Source organism: Schistocerca gregaria, chromosome 1 (assembly GCF_023897955.1).
Source record: "Schistocerca gregaria isolate iqSchGreg1 chromosome 1, iqSchGreg1.2, whole genome shotgun sequence".
Classification (NCBI taxonomy): Eukaryota; Metazoa; Arthropoda; class Insecta; order Orthoptera; family Acrididae; genus Schistocerca; species Schistocerca gregaria.
Genome location: NC_064920.1, coordinates 942,525,000 through 942,540,555, shown reverse-complemented (window position 1 = coordinate 942,540,555; position 15,556 = coordinate 942,525,000). Strand labels below are relative to the sequence as shown.

The 15,556-nt window shown below is 39.9% G+C and overlaps 1 protein-coding gene across 1 annotated transcript in view; it reads right to left on the bottom strand.

Moving 5' to 3' along the window:
* The window catches only part of LOC126275866 (beta-1,4-glucuronyltransferase 1-like), a 94,982-nt gene that overhangs the window by 55,578 nt on the left and 23,848 nt on the right, over nt 1–15,556 (bottom strand). The window lies entirely within an intron of this gene.

The following is a 15,556-nucleotide window of genomic DNA, read 5'->3' as shown; positions in this document are numbered from 1 at the left end:
ATCAAAATTTAAAGAGAGTCCGTTTGCTGAGAACCACTTAATAATTTTGTGAAAAACATCATTTACAATTACATCACTTAGTTCTTGGTTTTTGGATGTTATTACTATACTTGTATCATCAGCAAAAAGAACTAACTTTGCATCTTCATCAATATGGAATGGTAAGTCATTAATGTATATCAAGAACAGTAAAGGACCTAAGACCAAAACCTGTGGGACCCCATACTTGATTAGCCCCCCCCCCCCCCCCCCCCCTCCCCAGTTTGAGGAATCAGCTATTGTTTTAACATAACATGAACCACTTATTTCAAATTTCTGTGTTCTACCAGTTAAGTATGAATTAAACCATTTGAGCACTGTCCCCCTCAAACCATAATGATTTAGCTTATCTAAAAGAATTCGATGATTTACACAATCAAAGGCCTTTGAGAGATCACAAAAAATACCAATTGGTGATGTCCGGTTATTCAGAGCATTTAATATTTGATCAGTGAAAGCGTATATAGCATTTTCTGTTGAAAAGCCTTTCTGAAAACCAAACTGATATTTTGTTAGTACTTTATTTTTACAAATATGGGAGGCTACTCTTGAATACATTACTGTCTCAAAAATTTTTGAAAGAGCTGTCAGAAGAGAGATTGGGTGATAGTTGTTGACATCCGACGTATCCCTCTTTTTACGCAATTTTTTTACAATGGCATATTTCAGTCTATCGGGGCTAACACCCTGCTCCAAAGAGCTATTACATACGTGGCTGAGAATCCTACTTATCTGTGGGGAAAAAGCTTTAAGTATCTTGCTGGACATGCCATCAATTCCGTAAGAGCTTTTACTTTTCAGTGAGTTTATTATTTTACTGATTTGAGAGGGAGAGGTTGGTAGAAATACAGTTGTTTCAAACTGCACAGGTATGGCCTCTTCTATTAGAAGCCTTGCCTCTTCTAGTGAAGATCTAGATCCTATTTTCTCCACAACATTTAAAAAATGATTATTGAAAATATTTCCAATTACTGATTGTTTGTTAGTACACTTGTTATTCAGTTTTATGGCACTAAAGTCTTCCTGTGCTCTTGGTTGCTCTGTTTCCCTTTCAATAATATTCCAAATTGCTTTAATTTTATTATCAGAGTTACTGATCTCAGACATGATACACATGCTTCTGGACTTTTTAATAACTTTTCTTAGTACCGCACAATAGTTTTTATAATAGTGAACAATTTCAGGGTCAGTACTCCCTCTTGCTGTTAGATACAGTTATCTTTTACGGTTGCAAGATATTCTTATTCCTTTAGTTAGCCAAGGTTTTTTATATGTTTACTTAGAATTATGTTTAAGTATTTTCTTTGGAAAACAATGTATCGTGAAATAGGTTATATTTGAAGTTTGCATCGGGTTCCATACACACTTCATCCCAGTCTAGCTGCTTTAGGCTTTCCCTACAGTTTGCAGTATTTATATTGTTAATTGAATGTACTGCTTTGAAATTCTGATTTGATACACTGCATGGAGCTATGTCATGTACTGTAACTAGCTGTGCACCATGATCTGAAAGACCATTCTCAACAGGATAAGCATTTATGTCCTTAAACTTATCTTGGTCTATAAAAAAGTTATCTATCAATGTCCTGCTGTTCTTTGTTATCCAAGTAGGAAAATCAATGACGGAGCTCAAATTGAAAGAACTGAGTAATACTACAAGGTCATTCTTCCTATTACACTCTTTCAGGGACTCAACACTGAAATCCCCACAAATGATAATTTGCTTCCCCCTGTCTGACAGATAGCGCAACAAAGCATCCAAGTTTCTAGAAATAGCTGGAAATTCCCTGAGGGGGACCTATACACTGTTACAATTATGAAAGTGCCATCATTTAGTTTTAGTTCAATGGCACATGCTTCCATATGTTGTTCTACACAAAAATTTTTAGTTTCTAAATTTTTTGCACTGTGGAAGCTTTTGACATATATGGCAATTAAGGAATTACAACTTTAAACATAGTTGCCTGGAGTAATGTGTGGAAAGAATAAGCAAGATTTGTAAGTAGATTGCCCTTCAGGCTATAATCTTAAGCAATTTGATGGAATACAGTGCACTAATAGTTTTTCTAAGAGATAATTTTGTCTGATCGGTAATGAGGGTTAAGTTCGCTTAGCATAAGGATCTGTTACTATGGAGTGTTTTTCAGAGGAACCAATTTTGCATTGGATAAGCAGAGCAGCTGTGTATTTATTAGTGGAGCTGACAGACATGACTGAGTAATGAAAAAGTTAACTATATACAAACAAATGTGGTGTAACTCTACTGAGGATCTAAATTTTGAACTAGGCAACATTGGGTACTGTGTATATTGTGCAATTCATGACACTGCAGCTGTGAATGAGAGCTTAAAAGGAAGAGCAAAATATTTTAGTGAGGCACACGTTATATAATCATACATCATTGGATCTATAGGTTATCTGAAAACTTCTGTTTGTGTTATGAGGAATTATGAGCTTAATATGGTAATACTGGGATGAACAAAAGTAATTTTGCTGATTAACTAATAACTGTGGTGCTAGCCTGATGTGAATATACTGACAGGCCAACTATTTGGTAACATTTTGTGATTTTGTGAGGGTGTAATTTTCTGACTGAATGAGAGTAGGGATCAGAGTTGATTAGACAAGTGCGGCTATGATTTGGTACATACAACTTCCATCCCCTTAATTTTGATTTGAATAGTAATTAAGCTAAGTGATGGTGACTCTATTCTTTTTTCATAATGCAATGATTATTAAATTTAAGCTACTGTACTTAAGTTTTTGCTATTTTTCAAATGGGAAAGAGACCCAAATCTTTCAATTTTAACCATTTTCAGATACATTTATGACTTAGAGTAATGTTTTGTAGTGCTATGTGCACTTGATTTCAAATTTTTTTAGTTACCACCTTCCCTATTACAGTCAACGTTATTGCTAATTATTGTGACGTCATGAGGACTGTGTAATGTTTCTATTTATGAAGTAATGCCCATTATTTGCCATGTGTTGTTGTGTTGTCTTCAGTCCTGAGACTGGTTTGATGCAGCTCTCCATGCTACCCTATCCTGTGCAAGCTTCTTCATCTCCCAGTACCTACTGCAACCTACATCCTTCTGAATCTGCTTAGTGTAGTCATCTCTTGGACTCCCTCTACGATTTTTACCCTCCACGCTGCCCTCCAATACTAAATTGGTGATCCCTTGATGTCTTGGAACATGTCCTACCAACGGATCCCTTCTCCTGGTCAAGTTGTGCCACAAACTTCTCTTCTCCCCAATCCTGTTCAATACTTCCTCATTAGTTATGTGATCTACCCATCTAATCTTCAGCATTCTTCTGTAGCACCACATTTCAAAAGCTTCTATTCTCTTCTTGTCCAAACTATTTATTGTCCACATTTCACTTCCATACATGGCAACACTCAGTACAAATACTTTCAGAAATGACTTCCTGACACTTAAATCTATACTCAATGTTAACAAATTTCTCTTCTTCATAAATGCTTTCGTTGCCATTGCCAGTCTACACTTTTTATCCTATCTACTTCAACCATCATCAGTTATTTTGCTACCCAAATAGCAAAACTCCTTTACTACTTTAAGTGTCTCATTTCCTAATCTAATTCCCTCAGCATCACCCGACTTAATTCGACTACATTCCATTATCCTTGTTTTGCTTTTGTTGATGTTCATCTTATATCCTCCTCTCAAGACACTATCCATTCCATTCAACTACTCTTCCAAGTCCTTTGCTGTCTCTGACAGAATTGCGATGTCATCGGCGAACCTCAAAGTTTTTATTTCTTCTCCATGGATTTTAATATCTACTCTGAATTTTTCTTTTGTTTTCTTCACTGCTTGCTCAATATACAGATTGAATAACATCAGGGAGAGACTACAACCCTGTCTCACTCCCTTCCCAACCACTGCTTCCCTTTCATGTCCCTCGACTCTTATAACTGCCATCTGGTTTCTGTACAAATTGTGAATAGCCTTTCGCTCCCTGTATTTTACCCCTGCCACCTTCAGAATTTGAGAGAGAGTATTCCAGTCAACATTGTCAAACACTTTCTCTAAGTCTACAAATGCTAGAAACGTAGGTTTGCCCTTCCTTAATCTAGCTTGTAAGTTAAGTCATAGGGTCAGTATTGCCTCACGTGTTCCAACATTTCTACGGAATCCAAACTGATCTTCCCCAAGGTCAGCTTCTACTAGTTTTTCCTTTCGTCTGTAAAGAATTCACATTAGTATTTTGCTGCTGTGACTTATTAAACTGATAGTTCAGTAATTTTCACATCTCTCAACAGCTGCTTTCCTTGGGATTGGAATTATTAAATTCTTCTTGAAGTCTGAGGGTATTTCGCCTGTCTCATACATCTTGCTCACCAGATGGTAGAGTTTTGTCAGGACTGGCTCTACCAAGGCCATCAGTAGTTCCAATGGAATGTTGTCTACTCCTGGGGCCTTGTTTCGACTCAGGTCTTTCAGTGCTCTTTTAAACTCTTCAGGCAGTATCGTATCTCCCATTTCATCTTCATCTACATCATCTTCCATTTCCATAATACTGTCGTCAAGTACGTAGCCCTTGTATAGACCCTCTATATACTCCTTCCACCTTTCTGCTTTCCCTTCTTTGCTTAGAACTGGGTTTCCATCTGAGCTCTTGATGTTCATATAAGTGGTTCTCTTTTCTCCAAAGGTATCTTTAATTTTCATGTAGGCAGTATTTATCTTACCCCTAGTGAGATTAGCCTCTACATCCTTACATTTGTCCTCTAGCCATGCCTGCTTAGCCATTTTGCACTTCCTGTCAATCTCATTTTTGAGACATCTGTATTCCTTTTTGTCTGCTTCATTTACTGCATTTTTATATTTTCTCCTTTCATCAATTAAATTCAATATTTCTTCTGTTACCCAAGGATATCTAATAGCCCTCGTCTTTTTACCTTCTTGATCCTCTGCAGCCTTCACTATTTCATCCCTCAAAGCAACCCATTCTTCTTCTACTGTATTTCTTTCCCCCATTCCTGTCAATTGCTCCCTTATGCTTTCCCTGAAACTATGTACAACCTCCAGTTCTTTTAGTTTATCCAGTTCCCATCTCCTTAAATTCCCACATTTTTGCAGTTTCTTTAGTTTTAATCTACAGGTCATAACCAATAGATTGAGTCCACATCTGCCCCTGAAAATGTCTTACAATTTAAAACCTGGTTCCTAAATCTCTGTCTTACCATTATATAATCTGTCTGAAACCTGTCAGTATCTCCAGGCTTCTTCCATGTATACAGCCTTCTTTTATGATTCTTGAACCAAGTGTTAGCTATGATTAAGTTGTGCTCTGTGCAAAATTCTACCAGGCGGCTTCCTCTTTCATTTCTTTGCCCCAGTCCATATTCACCTTCTACATTTCCTTCTCTCCTTTTTCCTCCTACCGAATTCCAGTCACCAATGACTATTAAATTTTCGTCACCCTTCACTATCTGAATAATTTCTTTTATTTGATCATACATTTCTTCAATTTCTTCGTCATCTGCAGAGCTAATTGTCATATAAACTTGTACTACCGTAGTAGGTGCGTTCACTATGCTGTTTGTAGTAGCTTACCCGCTATTTTCCTATTCATTATTAAACCTACTCCTGCATTACCCCTATTTGATTTTGTGTTTATAATCCTGTAGTCACCTGACCAGAAGTCTTGTTCCTCCTGCCATCGAACTTCACTAATTCCCACTATATTTAACTTTAACCTATCCATTTCCCTTTTTAAATTTTCTAACCTACCTGCCCGATTAAGGGATGTGACATTCCACTCTCCGATCCGTAGAACACCAGTTTTCTTTCTCCTGATAATGACATCCTCTTGAGTAGTCCCCACCCGGAGATCCGAATGGGGAAATATGTTATGCAAGAGGACGCCATCATCATTTAATCATACAGTAAAGCTGCATGCCCTCGGGAAAAATTACAGCTGTAGTTTCCCCTTGCTTTCAGCCGTTCACAGTACCAGAACAGCAAGGCCATTTTGGTTAGTGTTACAAGGCCAGATCAGGCAGTCATCCAGACTGTTGCCCCTGCAACTACTGAAAAGGCCGCTGCCCCTCTTCAGGACCCACACGTTTGTCTGGCCTCTCAACAGATACCCCTCCGTTGTGGTTGCACCTACGGTACGGCTATCTGTATCGCTGAGGCACGCAAGCCTCCCCACCACAAGGTCCATGGTTTATGGGGGGAGGTATTTGCCGTAAGTGTTAAAAAAAATTGTTCCTTTTATTCAGAAGTAAAAGTGAGTGTACGAAAGTAGGATATTTTATCTAATTTTTTCATGTACTGTGGTGGAGGAGAACCACCTCCATGGGAACTAATAGCAGGGCATTTCCTTGCTAACTGCGACTTGGACCTGTTGAAGGCATGGACAACGTAGTGAGAAAGTGTGTTAAAGTTCATTAAAAGTGTGAAAGGGTTTGTGATTAGATTAGATTAATACTTGTTCCATAGATCATGAATACGACACTTCGTAATGATGTGGAACGTGTCAGGTTAATAAAAGATGTCTGTACGAGAAATTACATTACACAAAATATTGCATGACACTAATGATTAAGTTTTATTTTTTATTTTTATTTATTTATTTATTTATTTATTTTTTTTTTTTACTTAGTTTATATCTAAAAATTCAGCCAATGAGTAGAAGGAGTTGTCATCTAGAAATTCTTTTAATTTATTTTTAAATGTTAGTTGGCTATCTGTCAGGCTTTTGAAGCTGTTTGGTAGGTGCCCAAAGACTTTTGTGGCAGCATAATTTACCCCTTTCTGTGCCAAAGTCAGATTTAACCCTGCATACTGAAGATCATCCTTTCTCCTGGTGTTATAGGTATGCACACTGCTATTACTTTTGAATTGGGTTGGATTATTATCAACAAATTTCATAAGGGAATATATATACTGTGAGGTTACTGTGAGGATCCCTAGATCCTTAAATAGATGTCTGCAGGATGACCGTGGGTGGGCTCCAGCAATTATTCTGATTACACGTTTTTGTGCAATGAATACTTTTCTACTCAACGATGAATTACCCCAGAATATGATGCCATACGAAAGCAGTGAATGAAAGTAGGCATAGTAAGCTAATTTACTGAGATTCTTATCACCAAAATTTGCAATAACCCTAATAGCATACGTAGCTGAACTAAGGCGTTTCAGCAGACCATCAATGTGTTGCTTCCAGTTTAACCTCTCATCAATGGACACACCTAAAAATTTTGAAAATTCTACCTTAGCTACAGACTTCTGTTCAAATTCTATATTTATTACTGGAGTTGTGCCATTTACTGTACGGAACTGTATATACTGTGTTTTATCAAAATTTAAAGAGAGTCCATTTGCTGAGAACCACTTAATAATTTTGTGAAAAACATCATTTACAATTACATCACTTAGTTCTTGGTTTTTGGATGTTATTACTATACTTGTATCATCAGCAAAAAGAACTAACTTTGCATCTTCATCAATGTGGAATGGTAAGTCATTAATGTATATCAAGAACAGTAAAGGACCTAAGACCGAACCCTGTGGGACCCCGTGCTTGATAGCACCCCAGTTTGAGGAATCAGCTGTTGTTTTAACATTACACGAACCACTTATTTCAACTTTCTGCATTCTTCCAGTTAAGTATGAATTAAACCATTTGTGCACTGCCCCACTCAAACCATAATGATTTAGCTTATCTAAAAGAATTCCATGATTTACACAATCAAAGGCCTTTGAGAGATCACAAAAAATACCAATGGGTGATGTCCGGTTATTCAGAGCATTTAATATTTGATCAGTGAAAGCATATATAGCATTTTCTGTTGAAAAGCCTTTCTGAAAACCAAACTGACATTTTGTTAGTACTTTATTTTTACAAATATGGGAGGCTACTCTTGAATACATTACTTTCTCAAAAATTTTTGATAGAGCTGTCAGAAGAGAGATTGGGCGGTAGTTGTTGACATCCGACGTATCCCCCTTTTAATGCAATGGTTTTACAATGGCATATTTCAGTCTATCAGGGAAAACACCCTGCTCCAAAGAGCTATTACATACGTGGCTGAGAATCCTACTTATCTGTGGGGAAAAAGCTTTAAGTATCTTGCTGGAAATGCCATCAATTCCGTAAGAGCTTTTACTTTTCAGTGAGTTTATTATTTTACTGATTTCAGAGGGAGAGGTTGGTGGAATTACAGTTGTTTCAAACTGCGCAGGTATGGCCTCTTCTATATTATAGCCTTGCCTCTTCTAGTGAAGATCTAGATCCTATTTTCTCCACAACATTTAAAAAATGATTATTCAAAATATTTTCAATTTCTGATTGTTTGTTAGTGCACTTGTCATTCAGTTTTATTGCACTAAAGTCTTCCTGTGCTCTTGGTTTCCCTGTTTCCCTTTCAATAATATTCCAAATTGCTTTAATTTTATTATCAGAGTTACTGATCTCAGACATGATACACATGCTTCTGGACTTTTTAATAACTTTTCTTAGTACCGCACAATAGTTTTTATAATATTGAACAATTTCAGGGTCAGTACTCCCTCTTGCAGTTAGATACAGTTCTCTTTTACGGTTGCAAGATATTCTTATTCCTTTAGTTAGCCAAGGTTTTTTATATGTTTTCTTGGAATTATGTTTAACTATTTTCTTGGGAAAACAATTTTCAAATACCCTTAAAAATGTATTGTGAAATAAGTTATATTTCAAGTTTGCATCGGGTTCCTTATACACTTCATCCCAGTCTAGCTGCTGTAGGCTTTCCCTAAAGTTTGCAATATTTATATTGTTAATTGAACGCACTGCTTTGAAAGTCTGATTTATTATACTGCATGGAGCTATGTCATGTACTGTAACAAGCTGTGCACTATGATCTGAAAGACCATTCTCAACAGGATAAGCATTTATGTCCTTAAACTTATCTTGGTCTATAAAAAAGTTATCTATCAATGTACTGCTGTTCTTTGTTATCCGAGTAGGAAAATCAATGACGGAGCTCAAATTGAAAGAACTGAGTAATACTAAAAGGTCATTCTTCCTATTACACTCTTTCAGGGAATCAACATTGAAATCCCCACAAATGATAATTTGCTTCCCCCTGTCTGACAGATAGCACAACAAAGCATCCAAGTTTTCTAGAAATAGCTGGAAATTCCCTGAGGGGGACCTATACACTGTTACAATTATGAAAGTGCCATCATTTAGTTTAAGTTCAGTGGCACATGCTTCCATATGTTGCTCTACACAACATTTTTTAGTTTCTAAATTTTTTGCACTGTGGAAGCTTTTGACATATATGGCAACTCCTCCTCTCACCATATTATCTCTACTTACATGTGCAGCTAATTTGTACCCATTGATGCTAACATTTTGCATATCAGTGACAATGTGATGCTCAGACAGGCATAGTATATCTACGAGGGTCGGTCAAAAAGTAATGCCTCCCATTTTTTTTCTACTTAAAAAAATTAAGTTAAGTGAAAAATTTGAATTTGGCGCCATTCCTCAAACCTTCTTCTGCAATCCACTGCAGTAGTAACTTTCTGTGTCAACAGGTGGCAGCACAGCAGAAGTTTGTAAGATGGTCGACATTGATGTTCGTTTGAGACAGCGTTGTGTGATTGAATTCTTGAATGCAGAAGGTGAAACCCCCATACGCATTCATGAAAGACTGAAGAAGGTGTATGGTGTTGTGACAGTGGATGTCAGCACTGTTAGACGATGGGTTCGTCGTTGTAAGGAAGCTGAAGGGCAAACACCGTTGACTGACGAAAAGCGGAGCGGCAGGCCGGTGAGTGCAGTGACTCCACACAACATTCAGCAAGTTGATGACATCATTCGTGGTGACCGTCAGGTGACTGCAGATGAAGTGTGTCACATTATTTCTCTTAGTAAAGGCAGTGTGATCACGATTATTAAACAATTGGGGTACTCAAAAGTTTGTGCACGGTGGGTTCCAAGAATGTTAACCGATCAGAATAAAGAGGCAAGGAAAACAATAGCCTCCCAACACTTGCAGCGCTTCCGTTTGGAGGGAGATGAGTTTCTGAAAAAAATTGTGACCGGGGACGAAACATGGGTGCATTTTTTTGAACCCGAATCAAAGAGGCAGTCAATGGAGTGGCGTCACACAAGCTCGCCGAGGAAGAAAAAATTCAAAACTGTGCGATCGGCAGGGAAAGTTATGGCAACAGTTTTCTGGGATACAGAGGGTGTGATTCTGGTTGATTTTTTGGAGCAGGGATGTACAATAAATTCTGTTCAATACGTCACAACCCTCAAAAAACTAAAGCACGTCTTCAGCGAGTTCGCCCAACAAAATCAATGGCAGATGTTCTTCTTTTGCATGACAATGCAAGACCACACACCAGTCGTCACACCTCTGACGAGATTGTCAAAATTGGATGGGAAGTTTTGCCTCATCCCCCATACAGCCCTGACCTGGCACCATCAGACTTCCATCTGTTTGGGCCACTAAAAGAAGCTCATCGTGGGATTCATTTTGAAGATGAGGAGACCGTCAAAACATTCGTGCGTCAATGGCTTAGGAAGCAGAGCTGTGATTTTTACCGTGCTGGGATACATGCCCTTGTTAAAGATGGACCAAAACTGTAGAGATGGGCGGAGATTACATTGAAAAATGACAAAATGATCCTCAATGTTGTGGTTTTCAACCTATGTAATTGCATTTAAATTTCCTGACAATTAAACGTAGAAAAAAAAATAGGAGGCATTACCTTTTGACTGACCCTCGTATTACATTCTTGGTTTCTATATCTTCTAAACAAAGCAGAAGCTCATCAATTTTATTCTTCAATCCCCCAATATTTTGATGAAATATACTAACAGTATTTTTCACTTTACTTTGTGAGTATCTTGAACTTTTTTAACATCTTTAGTACTTTTATTCTTCAATCCCCCAATATTTTGATGAAATATACTAACATTATTTTTCACTTTACTTTTGTGAGTATCTTGAACTTTTTTAACATCTTTAGTACTTGCCTGGCTGAGTTTCCCACTGGACACTGATCTTACACTAAAAAAGAGTTTCCACCATGAGGTGTAGTTCCTCCCCCCTTTAAATTTCCTGCTATCAGCCCAGCCAGTTTACCCTTCCCTTTCCTGTTGAGGTGTAGGCCATGTCTAGTATAGTCCCACCTACAGAGTGAATCAACAGGAACCACACCAAAGTGTGACCCTGCACCAGATCCAAGTAGCCGTTCCAACTCCAAATTAACTCTCCTGACAGAAGAGGTCAAATGAGGTCGGTCGTGGCGCTCCAGAACCGACACAAACCCAACACTGGTATGATTCGATGCCAATGCAATCTTTGCCAGGTCACACTTTATGCTGTACCCCGGATCTCTGTCAATACTGTTGCCCGGCCCACCCACAATAACCACGGTGTCTTCCTTAGTAAAACCTTTACATAGTGAACCTAAATCCTCTGTAACCTGCCCAAGTTCAGCACTAGGTTTGAAAAAACTTGTGACCTAGTAATCCAACCCTAATTCATCCTGCAGAAGTTGGCCCACACCCCTAGCATGCGAACTACCTAGCAACAAGACTTTCTTTCTCTTTGCAGACTTCCCTACATTCTTAATCAATTTGCTGCTGAAAGCTTGTTGAGCCCTGTCTACATCTACTTCTGTGAGAGGCTCATCAGTTTCTGACTGAGGCAACAGGTCAAACCTATGAGCAAGAAAAATTTTGTCTAAAAAGTGAACTGCAGTGTGCAGTGTAATTTAACTTTTTGCAGCCAATGAGGATTTATTCTTTTAAGCAAGACAGGACTTGTATTAAGTGATACAGATCTTTGAATGTAATCCTTGTTTACCCAAAAAAGAACATCACTTATGATGAAGATGCATAATTTTTGTTAAAAGTATAACTTGGGGAGATTTTGTGACATTTGACAATACATTCTATGTAAATACACTCCTGGAAATGGAAAAAAGAACACATTGACACCGGTGTGTCAGACCCACCATACTTGCTCCGGACACTGCGAGAGGGCTGTACAAGCAATGATCACACGCACGGCACAGCGGACACACTAGGAACTGCGGTGTTGGCCGTCGAATGGCGCTAGCTGCGCAGCATTTGTGCACCGCTGCCGTCAGTGTCAGCCAGTTTGCTGTGGCATACGGAGCTCCATCGCAGTCTTTAACACTGGTAGCATGCCGCGACAGCGTGGACGTGAACCGTATGTGCAGTTGACAGACTTTGAGCGAGGGCGTATTGTGGGCACGCGGGAGGCCAGGTGGACGTACCGCCGAATTGCTCAACACGTGGGGCATGAGGTCTCCACAGTACATCGATGTTGTCGCCAGTGGTCGGCGGAAGGTGCACGTGCCCGTCGACCTGGGACCGGACCGCAGCGACGCACGGATGCACGCCAAGACTGTAGGATCCTACACAGTGCCGTAGGGGACCGCACCGCCACTTCCCAGCAAATTAGGGACACTGTTGCTCCTAGGGTATCAGCGAGGACCATTCGCAACCGTCCCCATGAAGCTGGGCTACGGTCCCGCACACCGTTAGGCCGTCTTCCGCTCACGCCCCAACATCGTGCAGCCCACCTTCAGTGGTGTCGCGACAGGCGTGAATGGAGGGACGAATGGAGACGTGTCGTCTTCAGCGATGAGAGTCGCTTCTGCCTTGGTGCCAATGATGGTCGTATGCGTGTTTGGCGCCGTGCAGGTGAGCGCCACAATCAGGACTGCATACGACCGAGGCACACAGGGCCAACACCCGGCATCATGGTGTGGGGAGCGATCTCCTACACTGGCCGTACACCTCTGGTGATCGTCGAGGGGACACGGAATAGTGCACGGTACATCCAAACCGTCATCGAACCCATCGTTCTACCATTCCTAGACCGGCAAGGGAACTTGCTGTTCCAACAGGACAATGCACGTCCGCATGTATCCCGTGCCACCCAACATGCTCTAGAAGGTGTAAGTCAACTACCCTGGCTAGCAAGATCTCCGGATCTGTCCCCCATTGAGCATGTTTGGGACTGGATGAAGCGTCGTCTCACGCGGTCTGCACGTCCAGCAAGAACGCTGGTCCAACTGAGGCGCCAGGTGGAAATGGCATGGCAAGCCGTTCCACAGGACTACATCCAGCATCTCTACGATCGTCTCCATGGGAGAATAGCAGCCTGCATTGCTGCGAAAGGTGGATATACACTGTACTAGTGCCGACATTGTGCATGCTCTGTTGCCTGTGTCTATGTGCCTGTGGTTCTGTCAGTGTGATCATGTGATGTATCTGACCCCAGGAATGTGTCAATGAAGTTTCCCCTTCCATGGACAATGAATTCACGGTGTTCTTATTTCAATTTCCAGGAGTGTAGTTTGTATGGGGATTTTCATATGGCCAGTTCATATAAGATTAAATTTGAAAAAATATACATTCTGTAGTTTTGATAAGATTTCTTATGTAATATTTTTTCGTAGATTTTTAACCCACTGACTGGGGTCACTTGTAGTCATTGAACGCCCAGTTAGCTATTTTTTTTTTTTTTTTTTTTATTAATTACCGCTCACATATGTGAGTGTAATCTGCATTTTCATAAAAGAGAAATGTTGGCCCTCAGTTTTAAATAGACCTGATCTAATTTTGTGCTTAGTTTTATGTGTGTAATTGATTTTCTAGATTATTTTGACTATTCCTGGTTAGTATCTTTCATTATACGGTGAAGTTAGTAATAGTTTCGTAACTTAAATTCTATTGTTGAATTACAAACAAATATAAATTCTGTACTAATTGTAAACATTTGGAGGAACAACTAATAGTATTCTTAAGGAATCTTTTTACCCCAATTAGAAAACATATCACCAAAGCCAGTTCTTAATTAATTTTAAAGTAATTAACTGTTTTGTCAAAAGTATTGTTTGCCTAATGATATCTGTTCATTTCATCATTTAAACAAATAATTCAGCCTAACTCTTGTAATATAAGAAACTGTTAAAAAAGGACCAATTTTTCGATGTATTCAGTCAATCAAATTAGTAAAGTTTTAATGGTAATTTCTGTAAATTAAATATTGAACAATGTATAGTTTCATTGCCTATTATTGTGAGATTATGTAAGGGCCTCATTTTTGATCCCAGGACAGTCAGTACACGGCCGAGTTTCAGACGAGGAACCTGTATTGGTTACATCAACAACAATGAATCTGTGAAATAAGTGTAACACAATTAGAACATGTGTTAAAACAATGACAGTGTCTGTTACATACATACCTTATTATTCTACAAGAATTGCAAATTGTGTGGTTAGGCTTTTACTGCTTGTAAATGTTCAACAGTAAACTATTGTCGCAGTATGTGGATGTTTGCCTGCAACCTATTAATGAGGCTTATTGAAAGTTAAACAATAGTGCACTGACCATACAACTGTGTAATATTGAGGGGTTGTTAATAGTAAAGTAAAGAACTGTAAAACACAAATGTGCACCTGTCAGCTGGATCATTTAAAGTAGTTAAAACTATAGCGGAGAAGTGATTCAGTTGCTACAGTCCTGGGTGGTATTGACTCGTAAGGGAATTGCTCCCCTGTGGTCAGATGATGGGACTTTGGGAGGGAGCATGTGACTGGAGAGATAAGGCCCAGGGGATCTGTTTCCCTTATGAGTCAGTACCACCCAGGACTGTAGCAACTATATATATCCTTCCTACCAACACTAGCTTTTCTGAACTGTGCAGGTGGCAACTCTCCCTGCAATATACCCTACACCCCATAAACCCCTTGCCCTCAACCTTCATTAGTCACTGTCCTTCACACACCTATCACCTACCCTGGCCCCAACAGCCCTCTATTCCACCAATGCACCCCTCCCTCCCCCCCCCCCTCTCCCCTTTCATGGTCCTGTCCAATATCCTGACTGCACCTAACTGCCCGATCCTGACCCCACCATGTCCTTGTACACTCCCACAAGCAGCACATTACTGTCCCTCACCTCTGCTCTGCTGTCTTTCCATTTCCCTGCCCCAGCCTCCTCCTTACCTCCATCACCTAGATTGCTTCTCCCACCATATACAGTTGCTTCTTGCAGTCTGTCATCGTGGCCACAGAGAGAGAGAGAGAGAGAGAGAGAGAGAGAGAGAGAGAGAGAGAGAGAGAGTGTGTGTGTGTGTGTGTGTGTGTGTGTGTGTGTGCGCGCGCGCGCGTGTGTGTCCGTGTCCAGTCACAGAGCTTGGTGATGTGATGACTGCAGGCACCCAGTGTGCCCGTGGATGAGAGAAGATGAGCACCCACACCTCCTGACTGACATTGAAGGAGTGCACCACAGTGCGGGCAGGAATGTGAGATGCCTCAGGAACAAGGATAGATAAGGGAGAGTGGAATGGTCGACTGTGAAGTATCTCTGCTAGACTTTTTACCGGCATGGGGAGCAGAACAGTATGTAGCCAAAAAAAGCACAGACTCCTCCAGTGGGTGATAGCTCAGCAGCTTATCGAGATGGGTATTGAATGTCCACACAAACCGTTCTGGC